The following is a 24,648-nucleotide window of genomic DNA, read 5'->3' as shown; positions in this document are numbered from 1 at the left end:
GCTAAAGTGAACTAGAATAGCTAAAACAATTTTGAAAAAAAGAATCTCATTGGAAGAATCATACTATTTGATCTTCAGAATTGCTATATAACTACAATGTGATACTGACAGACACATAGAAAGATCAATGGAAAAGAAGGGGGAACAAAACCGTAGACTCACAAAAATATGTCCAACAATTCTTCCCCAAAGTGTAAAAGCAATTCAATGGAAGAAAGATATTCTTTTCAGCAGTGTGTGAATAATTAGTCTTTCCTAGGCAAAAACAAAGAAAACACCTGAACCTAAACCTCACACCTTATACAAAAATTAACTCAAAAAATTGCAGACTTAAATATAAAGCTATCAAAATTCAAGAGAACACAGGAAAAAAAATATTCATGACCTACAGTTAGGCAGAGTTCTTAAAGATGACACCAAGAGCACAATCTATGACAGAAAAGTAAGGGTAAGTTGGACATCACCAAATTAAATGTTTTGGCTTTAAAAAAAAAAAAACTCTAAGAGGATTAAAAGACAAGCCACCCACAAAGACAAATATTTGAAAATCCCATATCTTATAAAGGACTTATCTAGTATTAAGTGTATCAAATGGTGAGTATTCGTCCTTTCTGATGGCTGAGTAATATTCCATTGTATATATAGACCACATCTTCTTTATCCATTCATCTGTCGAAGGACATCATGACTCCTTCAGTTAGTTTGGCTATTGTGGACATTGCTGCTATGAACATTGGGGTTCAGGTGTCCCAGCGTTTCACTACATCAGTACTACCCAGTAGTGCAATTGCTGGGTAATAGGGTAGCTCTATTTTTAACTTCTTGAGGAGCCTCCACACTGTTTTCCAGAGTGCGCCTTAAAAAAGAAGAACCAAGTGGTAGAATGAAAATTTTCTCATTTCAAAACTTGTTAAAGAGAATAGTACTGGTAATAGAATATAAATATAGCCCAACTAAACAGAATTCATAGTCCAAAATAAATGCATATATTTTCAATAACTGAGATCTGGCAAGTTGCCAAATGGTTCAATGCAGAAATGTTTTTTTCCACAAATGATGTTGGAGTCATGACACATCATCATGCTAAGGATGATTGAAGACCTTAATTCAATCCCCTCCTTCCAAAGTAATTAATGGACAGTAGACAACAGGCTTATAGGCAAAGGCCAAAACGTTAAAACCATTAAAAGAAAATGATCACTGAGGCACAACGCCAAAACCATACATGCAAAACAAGATGAATCTATAAAAACTAAAACCCTCTGGAGATCAAATATCAATATTAAGAAAGATCAATAGTAAATCACAGACCCAGGAAAGTATTTGGAAATCATTTATTAGATAACTGACTTGTGTTTTGAATATGTAAAGAATCCTTTAGGGCAGCCCGGGTGGCTCAGCGGTTTAGTGCTGCCTTCAGCCCAGGGCCTGAACCTGGAGACTTGGGATCGAGTCCATGTCTGGCTCCCTGCATGGAGCTTGCTTCTCCCTCCGCCTGTCTCTCTCTCTCTCTCTCTCTCTCTCAATCTCTCTCTCTCTCATAAATAAATACATAAAATGTTGAAAGCCATTTTATACGCACAGAAAAGGGAATTTTTTAAAAAAAGACACAGAAAGTTACAAATGTTTTTGAGGATGTGAAGAAACTGGAACTCTCACACCTTGCTGGTGAGAATGAAAACAATTGCAACCACCTCTGCAAGCAGACTGTTAGCTTCTAAGATGTTAAAAATTGAAAAAGATGCTGTAATATTGTAAAAATAGGTTTCTACAGAAGAGAACTAAAACATAGGCCCACCCAAAAACTTTTAGTGAAGGTACAGGAGCATTACATATAATAACAAAAAAGTGTAAATATTTGGAATGTTCTTCAATGGGTGAATGCGTAAAGAAAAACTGGTGCATCCACAAAGTTGAATATGAGCTGTGTTATGAAAAAACATTATAATACATGCTACAGGGGATGATGATCCTCAAACAACTATGCTAAGTAAAAACAAAACAAAACAAAACAAAAAACAAAAAGACCAAATACTTTGTATGATCCTCTTTATAAGAACTATCCAAAAAGGCAAGCAATAGAGAAGAAAGTAGATTTATGGTTAGCCGAGATCGTGGCTGGGAACAAGGATGGCTGGAGACAGGTGCAAGGGGTAAAATTTGTTATATATATAACAAATTATATATTTAATTCAAAATCAAATTTGAATTCTGTCAATGGCTACCCAAATTTATTTCTGTATTAAATTTCACTGGATTGTTACATGTGTGAATTATTATGCTATGTAAATTATATCTTAATACAGTTGTCAAAATAATCAGTTCCATTTCTCCATGCCAGAAAAGTAAAGTCAGAAATTAGAATTTAGAAAACATCATTGCTAGTAGCATGAAAAAGAGGAGAAGAATTTGGCGCAAAATTAGTAGCAGATAAGCAGGATGCATACATATTTTCTGCCTTGGTGCCTTGAGTCTTTGCTGTTCTTTTTCTCCTTTTAATATAGGGTTCACAACTTAAGATTTTTTAGAACTGTTTTTATATATCATGCACAGTCAGTAGACTGTGTGTCCAATATAACAATCTTTTGCACAAAAGAAAATAAACTTGTTGAAAACATACGAGGGGCGCCTGAGTGGCTCAGTCAGTTAAGCCTCTGCCTTCAGCTCAGTTCATGATCCCAGGGTCCTGGGATCGAGCCCCACATGGGGTTCCCTGCTCAGTGGGAAGGCTGCTTCTCTCTCTTCCTCTGCCCCTTCCTCTCACTCGTGCTTTCTTTCTCAAATAAATAAATAAAATCTTTAAAAAATGGTGTACAAATGGAAGTGGGAAACTAATAGGTAAGGAAAGAAACTCTTATTGCTTGTTGTATTCACACCTTGCACTTCAACACCCAAACCATGACTGTACCATAACATTCTCCTTCATGCTTTAAATCTAAGTAAGCAGAACCCAAGTGGACAAGAGTAAAATGGAAATAAATCTATTTGAATCTAGATAAAGATACATAATTTGAGGTACTATATAATACCAAAATATGTCTTTAAATGGTTTTATTATAATATTATGTAAATTAAGCCATTCAATGAATCTGGTTGTGTGCCCCATCACTAATTACATACTATTGCCCGAAAAGTTAAATAACCTTTATGCATTTACTATTTGAAAAGCCACCTTCTCATCATGTCTTGTATTAATAATGGTGAACATTCCAAGTCCATTTTGCATGTCTTTGTGAAAAGAGTGCATATTGTCTTTTCCTATGCATAGAGATGGTTGAACATTTATTCTCTTCTCTGTGAGGTAGAACACTATCCCTTATTGATAGGATTTTGCATTACTCACATACATTTTTACCAAAATTGATATGTTAAACTGATATAAAATGCCTAAAGTAAACATTCAAGTGCAGATGTTTGCATCACTGCAATGTTGTTTTAAGTTCTCTCTGAAGGGACGCCTGGGTGGCTCAGTGATTTAGCGCCTGCCTTCCACCCAGGACATGATCCTGGAGTCCCACATCGGGCTCCTTGCAGGGAGCCTGCTTCTCCCTCTGCCTGTGTCTCTGCCTCTCTCTCTCTCTCTCTCTCTCTCTCTGTCTCTCATCAATAAATAAATAAAATCTTTTTAAAAAATTAAAATTCCCTCTGAAAAAGCTACCACCAGATAATCACTACTTGGAGTTTTATGCTATCACAAAATTAATAAATTAATAAAAACATAAAACGAAGACAGCAAAAACAAACAAACAAAAAACACCACTCCACACACAAATTAAAAACAAGATAATTTGGAATTACTTTTGCAGGTACAGGGAGCTTACTTGAAACACAATGAGATGCTATTCTAAAAGTAGAGTGGTAATCTCAGAATAACAGATTATGTGATCTTGACAGATATCTTTCTAGACATAAAGAGTTTAGAATGTTAATGAGGTGAACCTGACATGTGAATTAATCTAATAATTTGCAGTCAAGGAAATTTGTCCTCCACCTTTTCCCCAAAAGTTCTCTCCATTAACGGTCTACAAAACCCTAAAATAAGATAGTTCATTTAAAGTACTCCAATTTTTTTTGTAAAGAAGCATTCTCAAAGCAGTGAGCATAACCACATTCAAAAGTCAGATTTTTCCTCCTGGCACTATGAATTGTCGAATGTTTCTAGTGACTTGATTCAGACAGATGTCTACATTTTCATTCCATATACTTTGAGAATATTACAATATCATATCTAAACGTGAGCTTTAAAGAAAAAAAAACTGTCTAGAACTTTAAATGAGTAAAGGTAATTAGCTCTTTTTTATGAAACCCAAAGTAATTCATATTTTCTGAAATATGAATATTCCACTAAATATTCTACTAAAGTTTGGAATTAGCATTTAATACAACTGACTTAATTCTGAAATGTAGAAACTATTTGGCATTCTATTTTTCCCTCATACCCAAATTTTCAGAGAGGATCACATTGAGCACCACAAACTAAGAGTTGTTACATTTCTAAAATTCATTCAATTTGCCATATGATTAACAATGTTAGTTTAGGAGGAGAAAAAAAGGTAAGTGTCATCTTGAAAAGCATAATTCAATTAAAATTTCCTAGACTTTACTAAGTATCTAGTAGAAATCAAAGTATGTGGAAAATAAAACCACTAAAATGAATAGCATATGCTTGCAGAAAACTAAGCTTCCCAAAAAGTTATTTAAAATATTTTCTAATGGAAATGCTTATCTTACCAAGATCACAAATAATAAGTTCACTTACTCAAGATCACAGATGACATATCTAAAATATGTCCAGACCAACTCTCTGCTGGTCAACTACCCAACAGAGCAAAAGTTTAAAAATCCAGTAAAGGGGATTATTAATGCCAAATCCAACACTGCTATCCTAACAAATAGACTCTATACTATTTTTCCAGTGAATTCAAATTCACAAAAAAATAAAAAGATCCAAAAGAACTTATTACTTCCCAAATCCATTCTTTCTCTAGTTTTTCTAATCCATTAAATGACATCATCAATCATATTTTTGCCAAGGAGTATCAATTATGTCACCTCCCTTACCTCATGTGATTTACCCCCCTTCAAAGCATCACTAAAGTACTTTAAATAGCTTTAGTATTGTATACAATATTGCCCAAACTAGCATTAATTTTTACTACAATAACTCTTTGTCTCTCATACCAACATCTACTTATAATCCTCCCTAATTTATTCTGCACATATTAAAACTTTAAAAACACATTTAAAAACACACATATTTAAAAATACACACATTGGAGCATGTCACCTCATTACTCAAAACCACTTGCTCAAAAACCCTTGAAATGCTTCCCATTGCTCTTATGATAAAGACTAAATTTCTTAACACTGACTAAAGCACTGTAAAATTTGGTATTTTATGTACTTCATCTCGTGCCATGTTCCACATAGCTCTCCTAACTTCAACAATACTGACCTTTAAGTTTTGGTAAATTACAAGCACTCATTCTTCCTGGAATGTTCTCCTGCCTGTCTTAACTTCATTTTGACTTAGTTAATACATTTTCATATTTCAGAATCCAGGTTATCTCTGATATCTTCAGGGAAAGTCTCCCTGACACATCTCTTCCCTAACCAGTTTCAGTGTCCTAGTGCAGCAGTCTGGGACCAGTTAGGAAACAGATTCACACCAAGTAGTATAGACTAGAACTGGAATAAAGTCTAGGGAAGAAATACTGTTACCAGATATCAGGAATTGGAGCCACAAAATGGATACTTGAACCACAGAGGTAGAAGCTGCCCAGCTGGAGGTACAGGCAATGAGGAACCTGTCCAGAGCCACTGCTGAGAGACCCTCCTAAAGCAAAGAGAGAGGGGAGAGTTATTCTGGCCTCTCTCTGCTCTGGACCCTCCAGTGTTCTGCTCAAGCTTCCCATTAGTCAAATCCATGAAGACACCAGATGGCAGAGAAGCCTGCACAATTTTGTTTGCAGAATTAGCTCTTGTAGTATAAATTGAGCAAGGGAAGGAAGAGAATGGATCTGACAACAAATAGGCAAACAACTGGCACACCCAGTTATATGCTTACAAACATTTTCTAATTTGTCTTCCCAGAATTCTTCATGATTAATATATGTCTTTCCTACTAAAGAGTGGGCTCCTCGGGAAAGGAATCACAAATGTCTCTTTAGTGTTGTAACTCTACTGCCTAGCATAGTCCTTGATAGATATGTTGAATAAGTACAAAAATCATTTAATCAGCCAACTAATTCCCGTTATTAAACAATGTTTTAACCACTATAACAGAATTAGTCTGGAAGTGCATTCCAGGCATTCTTAACATATTTGGGAGCCATTAGCCTTTTTTAGTATCTTATGAAAGTCACGAACCCTTTCTCCAGAAAAATGCACAGAAAACCAGAACATTTTACATTAATTTTTTTTAAGGGAAGGCTCATAGACAGACTGAAGCCCACTCAAGAATTTCTTGTTTCTAATCTAGAACCAATATGATCTTCTTCGGATGGATGAGGAACTATTTGGGTATATTTTTGTTTTCTCAGCATCTGGCCCACTACTGTTATTTAGTGGGAAGGGACCAGGTAATGCATACTTTTTGCAGAGAAAACTTTTCCCGTCCCAAATGCTTATAATGATCCATTATGAATCTCAGGACCTCAGATTAAAATTATCCTGGAAAGAAAAATTACTTGACCATCAAATTCAAAATTATGTTTCCTCTTTCTTTAGTGACAAATTCACCATGAAAACAGTATGATTTTAAAATGGCTTCTGGAACTATATACATGTTCCATATTTATAAATGTTTAATTTACACAACAGCTGTCACTGAACTTTGATAAATTTATATGCAATAGAAATGTAAATACATGAAATGCAGTATAGTAGTGAATATTTATTTGGGATTTTATTAGTTACCTATTTTTCCATAGCAAACTATCCCAAAACTTAGTGCCTTAAAGCAATACATTTATGAGCTCACGAGACCTGTGGGTCAGGAATCCAGGTGCAGTTTACATGTGCCCCTGGCTTAGGGACCAGCAGGCCGAGATAAAGGTGCTAGATAGGACTGTGATCTCATGTGAAAGGTCTACTGGGGAAGGATCTACTTTCAAACTTACTTACATGGTTGTAATCAGGATGCAGTTCTTCAAGGGCTGTTGGTCATAGGGCTTCAGTTTCTTATCGGCTGCTGGTCACAGGCCACCCTTAGTTCTTTGCCACATAGGCCTCTCCACGTGGCATCTTGTTTCATCAGAGCAAGCAAGAGAGAAAAGCCAGAGGGAGTGCCAGAATGAGAACGAGAGAGTAAGCAAAACAGAGGTCACAGTCTTTTATAGCTTCATCTTGGAAGTAATGTCACTCAGTTTTGCCATATTCCATTTGTTGGAAGCTAGTCACTAGGTTGAGCCCATACACCTATATGTATGGCGGTTACACAAAGTCATAAATACCATAAGGCAAGATCAATGAGAGTCATTATAGAAGACTCTGTACCACAAGGATGAATCCATAAAGAAAAAAGAAATAAGATTCCTGAAAAAATTTAAGTTATCTAATGGTATCTGCATTTTAGCTGCTAAACAGTCAATGCTTTTATTACCAATTTTTTAACAATTAACTTTCTTCTCCATCAAAAGATAAATATGTATGGGGCACCTGGGTGGCTCTGTTGGCTAAGCATTTGACTCTTGGTTTATGCTCAGGTAATGATTTCAGGGTCCTGGGATTGAGCCCCACATCAGGCTCTGCACTTAGCACAGAGTCTGCTAAAGATCCTCTCTCTCACCCTCTCCCTCTGCTACTCCCTTTACTTGTATACTATCTCTCTCTTTCTAAAGTAAACAAGATATTACAAAAAAGATAAACATATGAATATTATCTAATATTTCTCTCTGTTTTCACTCTAGTAACTCCCATCTCTGTATCTGGGCATTCTTCTAACGGCAAAATTAAAAAGAAAGGGTTATGTTTTAAAAGTTAAGAGAAAATAAATTTGAATGAGTTATTACAGAATAGTTCAACTATCTTACTCCTGGGAGTGATAATATAATTTTACTGGTGAGAAGACCTTTACAACCCATTAGCTTATGAATTATGTATCTTTCACACAAAGAAAGCAAATGCAATCCTAACTATTTATGGGTGAGGCACCCTATATTTATTTCTCTTAAAACTAAGTAGAGATGCCTTCAGATATTTCATTACTCAAAGAATTAAAAGACTCTAGCAAAAGTCAACTTTGCCTTCTCAGCAGGCAAATAAAAAAGCACTTATTAATGCATGAATCTACTCTTCAGCTTGTATATAATAACAAGAAGAGAAAATTTACATTTTCAAAATGATCTTTAATTTTATACCTCCTCCGTAATTACAACTGCAACAGTTCAAAAAAGGGGTGGGTGCTAATACTTTCTTTTAGTTCAGAATTTCTGGCTTGCTTGGAGTTATAGGGTTAACAATATAGAAAGATCTGTATATAACGGAGGAAAAAACTGGCTTTCTGGATATCAAGTCTAAAAATATCTATCCCCAAAATAAGAGAATGGCAAAGCAGAATTGGACACATGAGACTAAAGATTCGTCAAAAATCATAGTTGGGAATGAACCCAAATCAATGGGGTCATTGCAACCAGGCCACACATTCCTAGTTGGTGAGCTAACAATCCACATTCTAGGCATTTTCATTCTAAAAATAACTGAAAGAAAAAAAAATAAAAAAAATAAAAATAACTGAAAGATTTATTGTAGAAGACTTACTTGAAGTTTAAAATGTGGAGCACTTTTTAGGCTAGTCATCTTTGAATGACTGTACATAGGGTCATTTGACATTGCTCATTACTAAAAGCCCACTGACACCCCGCGCAAAGCTTCCCATACACTGCATACTGAAAATGTAGTGTCTTTAGGTTTTAATGGCAAAATGGGTTTGGGGGAATTCTAGGAAAAGGGTTGAAAGAAGAGCACTGGGTTGGCAGTAAAGTACTGGGCAAACACCTGCACAGAAAGAGGTCAAAACAAAGTCCAAGTGAGGCAGCTAAACACACACAAACACACACGCACACACACAGAGAAACACTGAAAAAATGTTTATTGTTTTCCCATTTTTGCCTGGAATCACTTGTCTCCTCCTTCTCAGAACAAGAAAGCCAACATTCCAAATCTCTGCAAGCCAATTACCATGTTACTCTAAATCCACTCAGAAAAAGCAGGCGGTTATGTTCCACATGCCACTCTTGCAACTTTTCAGGAAAGGAAATGTAGAAGAGTTGGGAAAACAATTCCAGCCCTTGCTCACCATTACTTTAGGGAATTTAAGGGTGAGGAAGAAACACAGAATGTATCACCCTTCCTTCAATGAGTTACCTACTTTCAACTTATCCTGGCAAGTAAATGCTGATAGCAGAAGAAACTGGAGAGCAGCAATTCTCACTTCTGCCATTTGCAGCTTAGGAAGCATGGTTCTCTCTATTTAGGTATTGGTAGAGCTTGGCCACAATTAAACAGAGGCAAACCTAGAAAAGAAAGTAAAGCAATGCTGCAAGAAGAAAAGAGATGCATTGACACCTCTCTCTTTAGCCTTGACAGCTACCTTAAGCTTTTCTGATGGAACAGCTAGCTCTATGGCGTGAAAATATTCGGTTCATTCTTTCTGAAGTCCCTCCAAACACTCTGCAGAACATCACAGTGTCACATCCAGATAAATAGAATACATAGGTTAAATAACCATCGTATCACTCCGCAGCCCTATTATTGTAGTATTCTGTCTTATAAGTATGCCACACTCAATTCATCCAAGCTAAACTAATCTTTCACCCTAAACCCACCCTTCTTTTTAATTGAAAGACACCGCCATTTACCAAGTTGGTAATTATTTTTTATTGTGTCTCCCTTGCCCTGATCACCCTCATTCCAATCAATCCAGAAGTTCTGTTAATTAAAACCTTTAAATGCCTCTTGAATTTATCAACTTCTCCTTATCCTCACCGCTAAAATTGCAGTCCAGATCACAACAGTCTCTCACTAAGATGTCTGCAACATTCTTTATTAGGATCCCTGATTTGCTTTCCTTCTCCACACAATACAAATAGGATACTGCCATGCTCATCTTTTCAAATTTACCTACTATTCTGATTTTCAGGAACTAGGATCAGCTTTTCTTCCTAGCTGTGGTACCTTCTCTTGCCTCCTTGCCTCTTCTCCCCCCTCCACCCCCCCGCCCCCCCGCCACACACACACACACACACACACACACACACTCACACAAACACACCTGTAACCCTAACTGTACTTCAAGGTACAACTTAATCATTTTCTCTGGAAAGACTCCCTGATATGTCTAGGTGATCTTGTGTGCCCCTGTGATATGCTTACATGACAGGTGTTTAAGTGTCTCCCTTCTAAGCTGAAGATTCAAGAGGGCATAAAGGTGAACATCCATCTTAGCATTTGCCATTAAGTCCTCAGGAAATTTCCTAGCTCATAGGAGGCATTCAATAAATACTCACTGGATACTTGAAATAACTTCATTTAACTTTCATAAATAGTGGTTCCAGTTTTAAATGTCTAGTCTTTGACAGTGTGTTGGTTTGCATTTAAACATTTATTCAATTAATTTTGTTAGTTGAGCATGAAATTCGCTGATATTTTCAGCATTATATGGTAAAGCTTAGGTGAAAATATATTTTAAATTTCATTTCCCAGGTCCAGTCTCAAAAGAGAAGTCTTAATATCATTCCAATCCCATCACAAAAGAAACTGAGGCAAAAAGAAGTTAGGTCACTTACCCAAATGACACACTGACAATCCAAAATAAATCCAGAATTAATCCTCTGAATATTTTCAGTCCAATATGACTGCTTAGCTTCTGAGCTGTGCTCTTTAACATTCATAGAGGAAAATGTATTTTGCAAAACTGTTAGACCCTTGAAGATGAATGTTATTTTTGTTTGTAGGAAATGTGTAAATATCTTTAAATATAAATTGTCTTTAGGCTAGAAAAATTTAGCGAAGTTTTGAAAAGTGAACTGGTAACTAGAGAAACTATACATGATTTGGGAAATTTGAATTTGGTGATCAAAATGTCATTGTAGAAAATTGCTCAACTCCGAGTAGAGTACTTACCTCTAAGGGAAGTGGGTGTCATGATATTGGTGTGCTCAGCAATTTAAAGCTCTTTTAAGTAGTAGACCATGGAAAGGTGAGACTGCACAGAATGACTCTGCCCTGGTCTCAAGCTGTAAATGAAACTGAGCAACTTGACCTATTTTCAGAAGAAAACCAATTACTACCGAGGGTATTGAGAAAGAGCAAGGTTACCCAGAGGCTGGGGTGGTGGGCGGCTGGTGGGGAGGATTCCTATTACACAGCACTCACCATCTCACTCCAAAATGCACCTTAGACTAGCCCCTCCTCCAAAGCCTCTCAGGGAGCCGATCGTGCCCTTTTCCCTTTCTTTGAGGTTCTCCTTTGCTGTCTTCACCTCAGACAGTGCTGAGGCCAGGAAGGTAGAGAGAGGGACTTCTTGTCTCTTATGGAGCTCCCTTAGGGCTCGAAACAGCTGTTGTGATAAATTTGCACTTACCACCTAACCCCTTGGCCAACAACAAAAGCTCTCGGTTTCTCGGACCCATCTCCCTTAAAAGAAAGTGAAGTGTGTTCAAGAACACTTTTTTGTTCTTGTTCAGGTACGAGATTTTTAAATGAACCACCATGTTCAAATAATAACTTCACTGGGCCCCATCTATGTGTCTTATGCCTGTTACCACTTCTATTCCCACAACAGCCAAAGGAGGTAGGTAATGGCTGCACTTACATACATTGAGATGCATACATTGAAGCCTACACGTAATAGGTATCCTGTCCATGTCACCTGGATAGCGCCTGGCAGAGCCTCGGTTTCAAGTTGAGGTATTTAATTTTGTGTTTGAGCTCTAAACCACCAGGTCTGCTTCCTCTTGGTTACAGACTGGATATGTGTGCACACGTAGGAGAGATATAAATATGGATGCAAATGTAGATATAGGTGAATATAGTTATATGCCACTATATCTATATTTATCTGGTGACTATAAGATAAACAGTAAATATATATCATTGCACTTTTTTCAATGTGCTCTTTTATTTTCTTTGTAAATTTTCTTCTCTTGGTACCTTATTTCACTAACTAGGTTTCTTCCTTTCTTTCCTTGAACTATTTTCTGTGTGGGGATAATCGCTTCTTGTACCGTGAGCAACTGACACTTCCCTGAAATAACTGAAAAGACCTGAGGGACAGATTTATAGTCAGAGGCCTTAGGTGTTAAAATACCCTCAAGACTCCAATTGAGCCTGAACATTAGAGCCCTAGGGAATGGATATGCCTTATCATTTTTCTTTGCTTTTCTTTGCTGATTATCCTTAATAAATGGCAAAGGCTCCTGTAAGTATGTGCCCAAAGCAACCTCAAGAATATTGCAAAAAAAGCACATCCTTCCTCTCGTTTTCCCATTGTTGAATTAAAGTGAAACACAGGCTTATATTGCTGAAGGCAACATAAGTACACATGACATGCAGACTGGATAATTAGATAGGTATAATTTTAGAATAATGGAGGATTTTTTTAAAAGATATTTAGAATTGTCCTAAATTGGAATGATATTTCTCTTTGAGATGTGCAACTGCAATTAGGTGCTATGAAGAGAGAAAATGCAACAAAAACAGCCAGATTAGCAACTGGTTATGAAAGGGATCATAAATGCAATGGTAAGGTCAGGTAGGTTTGGCCTGAAGAAGATTGGCCCTAACCTTCAGATGAAAGAACACAATTCAACATATGTGAACCTCCAAGCCCTGCTTCTGTCAGTGAACAGAGAATAGGAAGAAATTGAAGCAGGAAGGTTTATTTGAGAGAAAAGGACAAAAAAAGTGTCCCATTGGTGCAAGTTGAATAATACTGGAGAATATTACTTATGAAAGTTATCTTCTTACCTGGAGATCTTTAAAATTAAAGCAAAACAAATAGCTGCTCAGCATAAAAAAAGCCAGTTTAAGTAGTGCAGTTCTAGCTGTGGGTGGCACGTACTTGTGTGTGTAGGAGAAGGAGACAGGTATGAATTAAATAATCTCAAATGGAAAATGTTACAAGGGCTTCTCGTCATACAGCTGCAATAAACTAGATATAAATTGGGAAATTAATGGCAGGCTCCATAATGTAATTATTCCAAGGAATGATCCTATTCAATAACAGAAGAGATGAATGGTTATAAAACCTATCTTTACAAAGATCTTTTAAGAGTCTAGAGTGGAAAGAAATACAGAAAGATAAGAAAAAGAAATTTGGAAAGGGGGGGAAAGGTGTAAAAGGTGAAAGGGGTAAGATATTGCTGAAAGCAAGTTCAAGTAACATATCACAGGCATGAGGAAACAGAAGTATTATTCAAGATTAATTTTTCTATATTTAGAGCAAAAAATCATAAATAGGATAGGAATGTTTCTATATGAGGGGCAAATACTTTAAGGGAGGGAGATAATCAAGTAGCACATGATATCTAATTGTTCTCTATGCCTTCCATTAAGGAGCAAAAGGGGGGGGCTGAGGAATACAAACGGAGAAATAGAAACATATATTTGCATTTATGCCCCAAATGCAGGAGCTGCCAATTATATCAATCAATTAATAACCAAGGTTAAGACATACTTAGATAATACACTTATACTGGGAGACTTGAACACGGCGCTTGCTGCAATTGATAGATCTTCTATGCACAACATCTCCAAAGAAACAAGAGCTTTAAATAATAAACTGGACCAGATGGATTTCACAGATATTACAGAACTTTACATCCAAATGCAACGGAATATACATTCTTCTCAAGTGCACATAGAACTTTCTCCAGAATAGACCACATATGGGGTCACAAATCAGGTCTTAACTGATACCAAAAGATTGAGATTGTCCCCTGCATATTTTCAGGCCAAATGCTTTGAAACTAGAACTAAACCACAAGAAGAAGTTTGGAAGGATTTCAAACACATGGAGGTTAAAGACCATTCTGCTAAAAGATGAAAGGGTCAACCAGGAAATTAGGGAAGAATTAAAAAGATTCATGGAAACTAATGAGAATGAAAATACAACCATGCAAAATCTTTGGGATACAGCAAAAGCAGTCCCGAGGGGGAAATACATCACAATACAAGCATCCATCCAAAAACTGGAAAAAACTCAAATACAAAAGCTAACCTTGCACCTAAAGGTGGTGGAGAAAAAACAGCAAATAGATCCTACACCCAGCAGAAGAAGAGAGTTAACAAAGATTCGAGCAGAACTCAATGAAATAGAGACCAAAAGAACTTTGGAAGAGGTCAACAAAACCAGGGGTTGGTTCTTTGAAAGAATGAATAAGGTAGAAAAACCATTATCCAGACTTATTTAAAAAAAGAGAGATAAAAGACAAATTAATAAAATCACGAATGAGACAGGAGAGATCATCACCAATACCAAGGAAATACAAACGATTTTTAAAACTTATTATGAGCAGCTATATGCCAATAAATTAAGCAACCTAGAAGAAATGGACGCATTTCTGGAAAACCACAAACTACCAAAACTGGAACAGGAAGAAATAGAAAACTTGAACAGGCCAATAACTAGGGAGGAAATTGAAGCAGTTATCAAATACCTCCTCAGACACAAAAGGCAGAGCCAGGTGGCTTCCCAGGGGAATTCTATCAAACGCTTAAAGAAGAAACCATACCTATTCTACTAAAGCTGTTCGGCAAGATAGAAAGAGATGGAATACTTCCAAACTCGTTCTAGGAGGCCAGCATCACCTTAATTCCAAAACCAGACAAAGACCCAACCAAAAAGGAGAATTATAGACCAATATCCCAGATGAACATGGATGCAAAAATTCTCAACAAAATACTAGCCAATAGGATCCAACAATACATTACGAAGATTATTCACCATGACCAAGTGGGATTTATCCCCGGGATGCAAGGCTGGTTCAACACTCATAAAGCAATCAATGTGATTGGTCATATCAACAAGAGAAAAAACAAGAACCATATGATCCTCTCAATAGATGCAGAGAAAGCATTTGGCAAGATACAGCATCCATTCCTGATCAAAACTCTTCAGAGTGTAGGGATAGAGGGAACAGTCCTCAGCATCTTAAAAGCCATCTACAAAAAGCCCACAGCAAATATCATTCTCCATGGGGAAACCCTGGGACCCTTTCCCCTAAGATCAGGAACAAGACAGGGATGTCCACTCTCACCACTGCTATTCAACATAGTATTAGAAGTCCTAGCCTCAGCAATCAGGCAACAAAAAGAAACGAAAGGCATTCAAATTGGCAAAGAAGTCAAACTCTCCCTCTTCGCAGATGACATGATACTGTACGTAGAAAACCCAAAAGATTCTACCCCAAGATTGCTAGAACTCATACAGCAATTTGGCAGTGTGGCAGAATACAAAATCAATGCCCAGAAGTCAGTGGCATTTCTATACACTAACAATGAGACTGAAGAAAAAGAAATTAAGGAGTCAATCCCACTTACAATTGCACCCAAAAGCATAAGATACCTAGGAATAAACCTAACCGAAGAGGTAAAGGATCTATATCCTAAAAACTACAGAACACTTCTGAAAGAAATTGAGGAAGACACAAAGAGATGGAAAAATATTCCATGCTCATGGATTGGTAGAATTAATATTGTGAAAATATCAATGTTACCCAGGGCAATTTACACATTTAATGCAATCCCTATCAAAATACCATGGACTTTCTTCAGAGAGTTGGAACAAATTATTTTAAGATTTGTGTGGAATCAGAAAAGACCCTGAATAGCCAGGGGAATATTAAAAAGGAAAACCATAGCTGGGGGCATCACAATGCCAGATTTCAGGTTGTACTATAAAGCTGTGGTCATCAAGACAGTGTGGTACTGGCACAAAAACAGACACATAGATCAATGGAACAGAATAGAGAATCCAGTAGTGGACCCTCAACTTTATGGTCAACTAATATTCAACAAAGCAGGAAAGACTATCCACTGGAAAAAAGACAGTCTCTCCAATAAATGGTGCTGGGAAAATTGGACATCCACATGCAGAAGAATGAAATTTTTTTTAAAAAAAGAAACATATATTTGCTTGTCCCCAAAACTTAAGATACTAACCCTGTGATTTTATAATGTAGGTATATACTGTAACTTCCGTATCTATTTAAAGAGAAGGAAATGATAATGGTCACCTACTGTGTAGCAAAATAACTTAGCACACAGATTCTTAAAAAAAAAAAAGATTTTATTTATTTATTAATGAGACACAGGCAAAAGGAGAAGCAAGCTCATGCAGGGAGCCTGACGTGGGACTGGATCCCGGGTCTCCAGGATCACGACGCTCTGAGCTGAAGACGGCTCTAAATCGCTGAGCCACCCGGGCTGCCCGAGCACACAGATTCTTGAATCTGACTACCAGGGTGCAAAACTAAACTCTGAATGTTTGCTTTATGTTGAAACTCAGGAAAGTTTGTTAACCTTATTATCTTCATGCATAAAGTAGTGTAAGAAAAAACTAAAAAAAAAATTGGTTAGTGAAACCACATACTAAAGTAACAGATTTTAATAAAACGACAAGGGACTTAATTCTTTTTATATAATACAGTATTTGCACTCTAAAGTTGAACATCATTCAATAGAGATAGAGAGACAGATACATAACTCACACAGGCTGATATAGATGGAGACATATGTACATACACACACATTTCTATAGAGATGAAAATACACACACATATAAATTTCTATCTATCCATCCATCCATCTCTTGCTAAAGGTACAACTATCTATTTATAATTAAGAGCATGTCTAGAGATTAAGAGCAAGGCCTCCATGACCTTCAATGAGTTACTTATTTTTGCTCTCCCCCAGTTTCTGCATCAATAAAGTGAAACTAATAACGATAAGGGTTTTATGAGGATTAAGAGAGAGCACCTTCCAAGTACTTGGAATGGTGTCTGCCACACAGAGCAAACACTGGCAATTGTTAAAACCTGGCTAATGAACGAATCTTCGGATTACATGCCTGCTGTGCACCAGGCTTTTCTCTAGATCCTGGGAATACAGCAGTGAACATAAACATTTTTACTCTCATTTTAGGGTACTACCAGTGTTATTGTTCAAGTTATGAATGTGATTCTTGTTTTGAGCATCTGTTTGACTATTTTAAGATAGAAGAACCTGGGGCACATTTAATTGAAGGGGGAAAAGAAATGTTTCCCAGGCAGATTAAAGTCACAGAAAGAATAATTTGTGGAACAAGAGGTATCAGGAGGCCCGAAGGGCACAATATGCAGAGTGCAGAATACGAGGTGATTCTTAAAGAGGAGAAGGCTAGGTCCTTTTCTCTGAGATGGAAGAAGGAGAGGTAGAAATTGCTAAACATATGAATAAGGTTGCTTGAAAATGGAAGGCAAGCCTTGAGTTGGTATCTACTCTCTTGATGAAGTATTAGATAAGAGGTTTTGCTGAAAGATAATTGGGGTGGAATGTTAATGTTGAGGAGAAAATATTGATAGTCAAACTATCAAAGGTAGACGAAAGGGAAAGTTGACTATAAACTTCAAACAGTGCTAAAAGAGCTAGTGACAAGTGATGACATCTCAATGAAGGCCTATTTAAGGAGACAATTTCTTAGAAATGTTATCCATGTCTCTGCAGCATGTAGAAACAATGATCTTTCAAATTCTTTCAAGCACTCATTCATCAAATATTTACAGAATGCCTATTGTCTCCAAGGGGAGAATAAGACTGGCCTGGACTCGCCTTTACATTTGGTGGGGTGGGAGTGACTAAGACAGTTAAAGTAAATAAATGATGTGGCAATTCTATACTGGGAGAGTTCTATTGAGAAGCTAAAATAGAGTGATGTTAGCATAAGTGGAGAAGGGGGTGCTGCCTTAGATTGTGCGGAGAGAAGACTTTTTAGAGGGAACCTTTTTCATGGGAAATACAAGCCCTAAAAGCCATTGGAGACACAGGGAAACGATACAGTCATTGTACTTAAGAAGTTAGGTAATACATGTTGAGTACAACAACCTTTTATGTTTGTTTTATGTGATGCTATATATATCGTTTATATATCTGATAAAGAAATTTGCTAAGTTAAGAGGTTTTAAAAATTACTCTTTTAAGTAACTGTAAACAAAAGTCTTATATTTTTCTAAATGATGTCAGCATGTGATTCGGAAATACATTCCTACACAGCCATGGCAGCTCTCCCACCTAAGAAAGTGGTAGCAGATTGCCTAGTGGTAGCAAAACATAAAAGGTTATTTTTCAGGAGGAATGAACCATATCTTCACACTTCAAGTAGTAATATATCCAAAACCAATACTAGCCAAGGTGTTTGAGATTTTCCCTTATCATGAAAACACTTTTTTTCTGTTTCTAACTCAATCCAATTATCTCAACAAAAAAAATCAAATATATCCAAGGCACTCCTTTAAATGTTAATGGAATTAAAGCAAAAATGTTAAATTGAAATCAACTACTGCCTTAAAAAATGGAAATTTATGTTTTACAATATAAATGTATCTAGTGCTATACTGGAGAAATGAAGACGATTACTGCCTCTAAACAAACACTGAGCAGTTTTTAACTCCAAACGATGCTCATTGCTGTTACTTATATAACGTGGTTGTAGGGTAATTAGTAAGTAGTCAGCTAGTGTTATTTGTGGAGATCTGGGTACGAACAGGAAATAATATGGTCTATCAGGATAAAGAAGAGGAGATCTATGAATTGTACATTTTTTTTTAAAAGTCAAAGAGTCAAGAAGTAAACTCTTGGAACAGAAGAAAAAGAGGAGAGCATGGCACTGAAAGTCAAAGTCTTAAATGTACCTGTGGTCAAGAGAACAATATTACCTTCACCCCTCTCTTTTCTTCCTCCTTTAATTCCATGTGATGTAAGCAAAAGATTTGGAGTTTCCAAGGAAGCCAAGCACTCAGTGGAAAATGTGCTAGTACTAATAGAAACTGCTCATGGATCCAAAAAATACTTAAAGTGGTTCTTACCTCTGAGCACTGGGAAGATAATAGCTGGTACTTTGCAATGCACACATAACAAGATAATGTTTTCAGCTGAGAATAAAAGGCTTTAAAGATTTATTTATTTGAGAAACAAAAACACCATTAGTCAGGGGAGGGCCAGAGGGAGATAGAGAGAAGCAGACTCCCTACTGAGCATGGAGCTCGACAGGGGCCTGATCTCATGACCCTGAAATCATGATGTGAGCTGAAACCAAGGGTCAGACACTTAAGCGACTGAGCCACGCAGGCACCCCTAAAAGGTTTTAAATATCCACACATCCTAACATTCTTTATACACCCCTAAAAGGTTTTAAATATCCACACATCCTAACATTCTTTATACCATATATCCCTCTTCACCCATTAAAGTTCTAAGTTATAGCTGTTTTATTCAAGCTGTGGAAGACTGCATTAATGTCCCCAAGTCCTCCTTCCCTCCACTCACACCCTTTGCTATGTAATTTTCTATAATTCTCCCATCTTAGGTGGGGCATACTTCCCCATCTTTTGACTCTAAACTTGGTGACAGACTTGTTTTGGACAAGACATGACTGAAACAGAAGATTGAAATGGACTGGAAATTTTAATATGAGAAAATTAGGGTTCTTTCAATGCCTGAGAGTTGATGAAAACACTGTGATTTAGTCCAAGGTTGGGGAAGAAGAGTTTGACAGAAGACAGAGGAAAACATCCAGCTTACTCATGCAATTAAAAGCCTAAAACAGGAGAATATTACTTCTCTGGTCACCATCAATAAGAAGAAAACAATCCAAAAGAGAGAAATTGGGGGGGGCGGGGCACCTGGGTGGCTCAGTCTGTTAAGCATCTGACTCTTGATTTTGGTTCAGGTCATGATGTCAGGGTCGTGAGATTGAGCCCTGCATTGGGCTCCCTACTCAGCAGAGAGACTGCTTGACATTCTCTTTTTCTCCTGCTGCCCCAACCCCCCCTGCCACATGCACACAGGCATGTACTCTCTCTCTCTCTCTCTCAGAAATAAGTAAATAAATCTAAAATAAAAGAAGAAGAAGAGTGGGAGTGGAGCAGCAGAAGAAATGCCAGATGTATCGTGAAAATTAGAAATACCGCCTGTTAATACTATTTATTTATTTCATAAGATAACCAGAAATAAATTTCAAATTCACTGTTTTCTTCCCAGTGCTTGGTATAGGACCTATACATAGGGGTTGCTCATAGCTTTGTGAAGAATAAATAAATAGATTATTGGAAATCATCCTAGAAAGAATATGCATTCATTTATGTATTTATTGAGTGTGAGGCTCACAGCAACAAGAAAAATGAACAGATATATCATAGCCCTCAAACAACTGATACTTTGGTTGTGGAAAACAGAATAAATGTACAAAATATTCAGATGATGCTAAGTTATATGGAGAAAAAAATACATCAAAGAAAATAGATGGATGGGTTGGGGTGGAAGGTCTCTGCAGTTTTAAAAAGGTGCCTAGGGAAGGTCTCACTGGAAGTAAAGGGCATTTGAATAAATGGTTTAATGAAGTGAGGCTGTGAGCCATGTAGATATTGAGAACTAATGTTCCAGGTAGATAAAAGGACAGGTACAAAGGCCCTGAGGCAGGAGTGTGCCTGGTGTGCTTCTGACAGAGTAAGATGGCTAGTGTGGCTGGAGAAAGGAGACAGAGACTATTAAAGGAAGAGTTCAAATAGGTCAAGGAGGCCAGACCTCATAAACCATAGATAGAACTTTGGCTTTTATTTTAAATAAGGCAGAAACACATTGATTTTGAGCAGAGGAGTTCGAGAATAAAGTGTGTTTTAAATGAGTTCTCTCCAGCTATTGTGTTGAGAATATACTAGTGGGGGGAAAAGGCAGAAGCCAGGGCAGACTGTTATAGATTTCCAAATTAGAGATGATAGTAGCCAAAAAAAGGCCAACATTCCACCAAATGAGTTACCTGGAGAACTTGTAGAAAACATACATGAGTGTTTTTCACTAATGATTTTGAACTTGAAAATTTTAGAGCAGATACACTTGAATAATTCTATTTTAATGCTATTTCATAAAATTAAAAATCACTTTGCTCTTCCAACTGTGAAATGTTCTCTCCTCTTAGAAATAGAATAGTTAGATATCTAAATGGTCTACGTATATACATGTGGCTTGAGTTACCTATCCCTAAAATTCAGAAAGGTAGACTTGTTCCTTTATCATTTTCTAAAATAACTCTGAGAAATATAAAATTTAAGCTCTTAGTAGTTTAAAATGTGGATGAATTACAAGGTCCTTACCTAAAACAATTTTCAAGACAGAGTTATCAAGAGCTACTTCTTACTACCCTCAGGTCATGGGGAGTAAGCATGAGAGAGAAAGGCATCCAAAACAGAAGAGGGATCCAGAGTCTTAAAATCAAATCTACCTATTTTTTTTTTTTTAATTTATGATAGTTACAGAGAGAGAGAGAGGGAGGGAGGCAGAGACACAGGCAGAGGGAGAAGCAGGCTCCATGCACCGGGAGCCCGATGTGGGATTCGATCCCGGGTCTCCGGGATCACGCCCTGGGCCAAAGGCAGGCGCCAAACCGCTGCGCCACCCAGGGATCCCCAAATCTACCTATTTTAATTCTGAACTGGCCTCAATGATTTTCCTTCACAAAATATAACAGAGAAACATCAAATAGCAGTGATAGGCAGGATTTTTTAAAAATCACAATTGTTATAAACATCTACTCTAACACTTTATGCATAGTTTAAGAGGAAAGCTTTACATATTAGGAGCAGCAAAGTGGAGAGTCGGAACAATAAAGGCCTACTTTCAAATCCTAGCAATATCACTTACTGCAGAGGTTTGAACCAAATGTATGATTCAATTTTGTTGGAGTTTCAAGTTTTTTCTCTCTAATATGGTAGTGATAATATCTTCCTCATACCATTATTGTATGAGGGTTAAATAAAAAATAAATAATATCTATAAAAGGGACTACACAGCTCCTAGAATATGGCATTTGTCATTCATATATATTCATATTCATATGCTCTCTGTAAAACAACAGAACAATAAAATAATAATCTTAGGGAGATAGAACTACTGAGACAAAAACGGGCATTGTTCTAGTTCCCAAACCAAATAAGACAGGAACTGAGAGAATCTACTGCAGAACAGCAACAAGAAATTTGGACTAGAGGCTCTTTTAGACTGGAAAGAGATTCTCGTTAACCTAATTAAGGTAAAGGGACCTTAATTGGCCTAAGGGAAACTCCCTGTGATAAAATTGTGAGAACACATAGGTTTGTGCTGAATGCCTCTCAGAGAATGAAACCTGAGGGCATATTCAGACAATTGACAGTATTATAATTGATTCTGATAGAAACTTTAATATAACCACAGCAGAGAAAAAATGGGACTATTAGCATGCATGTCATTATTATTATTACATATTTGCATATTCCTTCATTGAAATAAGACAGAAATTTTAAACTAGTAACTACATCTACCAGTGTTTGTATTAGTCATTTATTAATTCTTATGTTTAGTTATTATTAATGATTTGTAAAGGTTTGTAAACCAGCAGTATCCTGGCATTGATTTGAATTTTCTTATGAAATGACTGTCGTTTCCATTCAGGTCTCCAAGTGCCCCAGCTGTACTGTCCCAGAGAATATCCCTGTACTATAATCTCCGGGAGGCAACACTGCAAAAGAGGTAGGTGAAAGAGTTTTTCTGTGCTCTACTTGAGAATTGTCACACATTTCCAATGCTATTAAAATGAGTTACAAACAGGACTCTTCAAGTCCAAATGTGCTTGATGTGGCCCAATTCTGTTTTTCCCTTGCAATAACAGGGTTAATGTTTTGGGGAAAAAAAATTGTTTTTTAAAGAAAACTGCAGAAGTTGCTGCTACATCAAAAATCAGCTTGGTTACTATTAAAATTATATTTAACAAAGTTGCCATATACAAGCTTCTATTTTTTGGCTGGCTATACACAGATGTGGATCTAAAGAAGGAAGTGCGTGACTTTCATCTTCTCGATAATTTTATGTTGATTACAAATTATATAGATGGAAGGAATGTGAAATAAAATGTAACGAAGGCCAAGAAAAGAAGGGGCTAGCATAGTTCAATGGCTGAGAAAACCAGTTTTGGAATGAGAAAGACACGTATTCAAATCAGAGTTCCTTAACTTATTAGGAGTGTGACCTTTGGCGATTTATTTAACCTCTCTGAGTTTGTTTCCTGATCTTAGAAGGAAGGACTGTTTGTACTCCTATATCTGTTCATATTTAATTATGAAAATTAAGTACAAAGAGATATGAAAGTTCTTGTCACGCTGTCTTGAACATAAAAAGTACTCAAGTATTAAATGTGATCAATTATTTTATTGCCTTTCTCTCTAATATTAATAAGCACTCAAGTATTACTTAGTTGTGGTTGTTATTATCGCTGTAATGATCAAGAAAAGAAATGAAGCAATTGATCTGTGATGTTCAATAGGCACTCTTAGCTAATTTCAACTCTGTCTCTCTGGTCCGACACTCCTCTAAGAATGAGGAGTGTGGTTACATTGGAAAAAATGGTTTTCCCATTGCAGTAAATGCAGCACTTTAAGCCCAGCCTCGGGCGGGGCACAAGATCCTCCCCCAAGGATAGGTAGGTGAGTGACAGACAATAGGCCAAGCTTTATGAAGAAGAACCAGGTACATATCTTTGATTATTGCTAATAGTCTACACTTCACTTGGCTCCTGTTTCTTTTTCTGGGTGGGTGTGTCGGGGGAGTGGGGTGTGGTGGCCGGGAGCCTCAACGTGAAATGTTAGGAGTTGAATTGGTCAGGACATAAGTGATTAAGCTTTCTTTTATTTAAAGTCCTAAGTATCCATCCCCACACACCTGATAAGCAAGAATATTTCTGGAGAACAAAAGTTTTTATGGAAAGAACAGTGCTTTGCCCTAACCACTTAGCCTCCCTGTAAGCTCGGTGGCAATTGCGTCAACACGTATAGACCATTCCTTTGCAGTAGAGTCCTGTAACAATCCTAAGAACCCTGCCGCCGTAATGGAGGCCTTCCTAGACAAACGTGAGCAGGCCAAAGGCTCACTCTGTAAACCCACATTGAGGAATATGCGAGGGCAAAATGGAGAGCGGGAAACATAAGATGGAAGCAAGAAGAGATGGGACTCCGGGGAGCACTACAGACCTCGGGAACCGCCAGGGACACCTGAGTGTTACTTCTCCGCCGTCTGCTACCATAACTTTCCCGACCTGTCATCTCGGCCACCGTCGCTGCCACAACAGCGACAACTACAGCTGATGACAGACACACGCAATCCAGCGGCGCTTCAAGCCACACGCGACCCAGAGGCACCTCACGCCACACGCAACTCTGCTGCGCCTCACGCCACACGCGATCCAGAGGCGCCTCACGCCACACGCAACTCTGCTGCGCCTCACGCCACACGCGATCCAGAGGCGCCTCACGCCACACGTAACTCTGCTGCGCCTCCCGCCACACGCAATCCACAGGCGCCTCATGCCACACGCAACTCTGCTGCGCCTCACGCCACACGCGATCCACAGGCGCCTCACGCCACACG

General features: G+C 37.5%; 1 long non-coding RNA gene across 2 annotated transcripts; it reads right to left on the bottom strand.

Moving 5' to 3' along the window:
- Window positions 1-800: 800 nt before the first annotated feature.
- LOC111094847 lies at window positions 801-24,414 on the bottom strand. 2 transcript variants are annotated; one of them, XR_005385930.1, is made up of 5 exons: window positions 24,252-24,414; window positions 9,371-9,515; window positions 7,126-7,245; window positions 5,722-5,836; window positions 801-856 (listed from the first exon to the last, which is right to left on the bottom strand). It is a non-coding gene; the product is annotated as an uncharacterized LOC111094847 (long non-coding RNA). The 2 variants fall into 2 exon arrangements; XR_005385931.1 differs by lacking the exon at window positions 24,252-24,414 and adding an exon at window positions 9,593-10,187.
- Between the last annotated feature and the right edge of the window lie 234 nt (window positions 24,415-24,648).

Source organism: Canis lupus, chromosome X, assembly GCF_011100685.1.
Source record: "Canis lupus familiaris isolate Mischka breed German Shepherd chromosome X, alternate assembly UU_Cfam_GSD_1.0, whole genome shotgun sequence".
NCBI lineage: Eukaryota > Metazoa > Chordata > Mammalia > Carnivora > Canidae > Canis > Canis lupus.
This window is presented reverse-complemented; position numbering and strand designations above follow the sequence as displayed.